This window comes from Eptesicus fuscus, chromosome 1 (assembly GCF_027574615.1).
Source record: "Eptesicus fuscus isolate TK198812 chromosome 1, DD_ASM_mEF_20220401, whole genome shotgun sequence".
NCBI classification, from domain to species: Eukaryota; Metazoa; Chordata; class Mammalia; order Chiroptera; family Vespertilionidae; genus Eptesicus; species Eptesicus fuscus.
Window position 1 is genome coordinate 45,230,907 of NC_072473.1, and position 4,485 is coordinate 45,235,391.

Sequence of the window (4,485 nt, forward strand, 5' to 3'; positions counted from 1 at the left end):
ATCTGATATAAGTATCACAACCCCAGCTTTTTTCTCATTTCCATTTGCCTGAAAAATGTTTTTCCATCCTTTCACTCTCAGTCTGTGTGAATCCTTTGCTGTGAGGTGGGTCTCTTGTAGACAGCAAATATATGGGTCATGTTTTCTTTTCCATTCAGCTACCTTACGTCTTTTGATTGGTGCATTTAATCCATTTACCTTTAATGTTATTATTGATAAGTACCTGTTTGTTTTCATATTTTTTCTTAGTGTTTGTTTTTCTTCTTGCCTTTCTCTTTCTTCTTTTTACAGCAGTCCCTTTAGCATTTCTTGCATTGCTGGCTTGGTAGTGATGAACTCTCTTAGCCCTATTTTGTCTGTGAAGCTCCTGATTCCACCTTCAACTTTAAATGATAGCCTTGCTGGGTATAGTATTCTTGGATTCAGTCCCTTGTTTTGCATCACTTTGTATATTTCATTCCATTCCCTTCTGGTCTGGTGTGTTTCTGTTGAGAAATCAGTTGATATTCTAATAGGAGTATGTTACTTTCTGTCTCTCTCTTGTAGCCTTTAAGATTCTTGTTTTGTTGTTGTTCATCAATTTAATTATGATCTGTGTTGGTGTCGGTCTTTTGGGGTTAAATTTGTTTGGGACTCTGTGTACTTCTTGGACTTGCATAGCTTTTTTCATGCCAATATCAGGGAAGTTTCCTGTCATTATTTCTTCAAACAGGTTTTCTATTCCTTGCTTCTCTTCCTCTCCTTCTTTTATCCCTATTATTCTAATGTCGTTTCATTTTGTGTAGTCACATAGCTCCCTTAGGCTGTCCTCTTGCTTTTTAAGTCTTCTTTCCAGTTGCTGCTGTGTTTGTGTGTTTTTTCCTACCTTGTCTTCTAATTCGCTGATGCAGTCCTTAGCCTCTTCTAGTCTACTCTTTAGGCCTTCCATTGTGTTCTTTATTGCAGCTATGTTGTTCTTCATCTCCTCTTGGTTTCTTTTCATGTTGGTGACATTTTCATTCAGCTCCTTATAGTTCTCATTGAGTTGTGTGTATTTGTCATCCATCCGCTTAAACATCCTTATAACGAATACTCTTAATTCTTTCTCTGTTACGCTGCTAGCCTCAAGTTCATTTAACTCCCTTTCCGGTGGTTCTTCTTTTTCTTTCCTTTGGGGATTTCCTTTTTGTGTCCCCATGTTTTCCTGTAATGTTTAATTGTAGATCCAGTTGCTTTGCTGCCCAGGTTCTTTTGGGGATGGTGCTACTGGATTAATCTCAGTTTTCCTGGGTTTGTTAATCTAGTGTAGCTCCTACTCGAGCTATTTGGGTTCTCTTGATGTAGGCCTGTGAGCTTGAGAGGTACAACTGCGGTGTCTAGACGTCAGCAGCTGTGGATGGGAGTGTCTCAATTTTTGCTGTCTTGCACCCTTAATTGTAATCACACATACCCAGCAGGGACTCATAGTGGCTCCCAGGTACCATCTGTTGGGGTGTTGGGGTCACGGTATCTGGTCTTTGAAAGGCGTGGCTGTGGTGCCCTGAGATCTGCAATCGTGGGGTGAGCAGACCCAGCTTTTTCTGTTGCACCTGTGGTGGATAGGTGCTTACTCCCAGAGGTGTTTTACCGTAGCACCCTCGGTACTTTTGCCAGTGAGGCACACTGAAGGCCTCTGTAGGGCCCTGGCAGAGTAGCCGGGTAATTGGGGTGCCTGTGGGCCGGTATCCAAGGTAAGTGAATTCAAAGCTTCTACTGCTGGAGGGGCGTGCGCCCCCTGCTTGTCCACCCAAGCAGAGCTCACAGTGGCTCCCACTAGCGCCCTGTGGTTGGTTGGGCTCAGTGTGTTAGTATCTGTGGAGGTGCGCTCTCTGGTCGCAGAGCTCTGATGCACTCCGAGGGGTCCTGGCACTACGGTTGAGTAGCAGGGTTAATGTAGGCAACCCTCCAGGAAGAGGGAATTCAGAATTTCCACTAAGGGGCCGCGCACCCCCATCTGCGTAGAATCACACCCTTGAGTGCAAACCCTGAGCAAAGTGACCTGGGGTTAATGTCAGCAACCCTCCAGGAAGAAGGAAGAAGGAATTTCCACTGCGGGGCCACGGGCCCTCGTCAGCACAGAATCTCACCCTCAGGTGCAAACCCTGAGTGAAGTGTCCTGGGGATGAGAGCACGCGAGGGCGTATGCAGCTGGGGGCAGCTGGGGTTAATGTGGGCAGCCCTCCGGGATGGGGGAATTTGGAATTTCCACTGAGTGCCCCCCTGTCTGCGCAGACTCACACCCTGGGGTGCAAACCCATCCTGGGGTGCAAAACCATAGTAAAGTGACCTGGGGCTGAGAACACGCAAGTGCGTGCGCAGCTGGGGTTAATGTCAGCAACACTCAAGGAAGAAGGAAGAAGGAATTTCCACTGTGGGGCCGTGGCCCCCCATCTGCACAGAATCACCCTCGGGTGCAAATCCGGCATGGAGTGTCCTGGGAATGAGAGCGCGCGAGTGCATACACAGCTGGGGTCAGCTGGGGTTAATGTGGGCAACCCTCCAGGATGGGGAGTTTGGAATTTCCACTGAGCGAGCCCCTGTCTGAGCAGAATCACAACCTTGGGTGCAAACCCTAAGTAAAATGACCTGGGGCTGAGAACGCGCAAGTGCGTGCGCAGCTGGGGTTAATGTCGGCAACCCTCCAGGAAGAAGGAATTTCCACTGCAGGGCCAGGGGCCTCATCTGCATAGAATCTCACCCTGGGATGCAAACCCGGAGTGAAGTGTCCTGGGGATGAGACCACACGAGTGCGTGTTCTTGTGTGCTCGCAGGCGGGAATCAGGGGTTCTGCTGTTGGGGAGGTGGAGTTGCACTTACAGCTGTGGAAAGCTGTGTCTTTGGAGGTGGAGGTTCCAGGTTCTGTGAGTCTGCAGCTGGGGTAGCAGGATATTGGCTGGAGTGGGTGCTGGGTCGCGGGGCAGTTCCAAGGCCTGTCTTGTTGGTGGTGTTGATGAGTTTCTATGTAAGGCCGTTCTCCACTCAAGATGGCCTGGGCTCCCTCTGTGCTAGGGTCCCACCACCCCAGGAGTGCCCCCAGAGGTGGTAGTCTCTCTTTGTCAAGAAGAGGCTTTCTGCCAGCCCCTGCTGCTCCTGCGAGATTTAACTTTCCCTCACTCACTCTCTCACACCCCACGCACAACCACACACTCTCCTTTTATACCCTCACTCACTCACTTCCTCTCTCTCCACTCAGTCCTGCCAGCTGCCATCTTCGCCCTTGCATTTTAAATCCCAAAAACCTTTTTTTTTGATAAAAAATCTCAGCCACATGTGAATAGAGGGAGCATACCTCAACATAATAAAAGCCATATGTGACAAACCTACAGCAAACATCATACTCAATGGGCAAAAAATAAAACCATGTCCCCTAAGAACAGGAACAAGACAAAGATGCCAACTTTCAGCACTCCTATTCGACATAGTACTGGAAGTGCTAGCCATAGTGACCATATGAGAAAAAGAAATAAAAGGCAGCTTAATTGGAAAAGAAGAAATAAAACTGTCATTATTTGCTTATGACATGATATTGTACATAGAAAACTCTAAAGACTCCATAAAAAAACTAATTGATTTAATAAATGAATTCAGCAATGTAGCAGGATACAAAATTAATATCCAGAAATCTATGGCATTTTTATACACCAACTAGAGGCCTGGTGCACAAAATTCATGCATTTGGGGGGCAGTGGTCCCTCAGCCCAGCCTGCACCCTCTTGCTGTCTGGGAGCCCTTGGGGGAGTGGGCCTAAGCCAACAGTTGGACATCCTTAAGTGCTGCCATGGAGGTGAGAGAGGACCCTGCCACCGCCACTATGCTTGCCAGTCATGAGCCTGGCTTCTGGCTGAGCAATGCTCCCCCTGTGGGAGCGCACTGACCACTAGGGGGTAGCTCCTGCATTGAACATCAGCTCCCTGATAGTCAGGGCATGTCATAGCGACTGGTCATTCCACTGTTTGGTCTATTTGCATATTAGCCCTTTATTATATAAGCTAATGAACTCTCAGAAAGAAAAAGTAAAAAAGCAATCCCATTTACCATTGCAACAAAAAAAATTAAGATACTTAGGAATAAACTATAAAGGAACTGTACTTGGAAAACTACAAGATTTTTTTGGGGAAAAAAAAGAGATAGAGGAAGATATACACAATTGGAAGAATATACCATGTTCATGGATTGGTAGAATCAACATCATTAAAATGTCCATGCTAACCAAAGCAATCTATAGATTCAATGCAATCCATATTAAAATACCAATGGTATATTTCACAAACTTAGAACAAACTCACCAAAAAAATATATGGAATAAAAAAAAGACCCCAAATAGCTGCAGAAAACTTGGGAAAGATCAAAATTAAAGGTATCACAATACCAGATATCAAGTTATATTACAAACCACTGTACTCAAAGCAGCCTGGTACTGGCACAAGAAAAGGCATATAGAACAATGGACCAGAACAAAGAACCCAG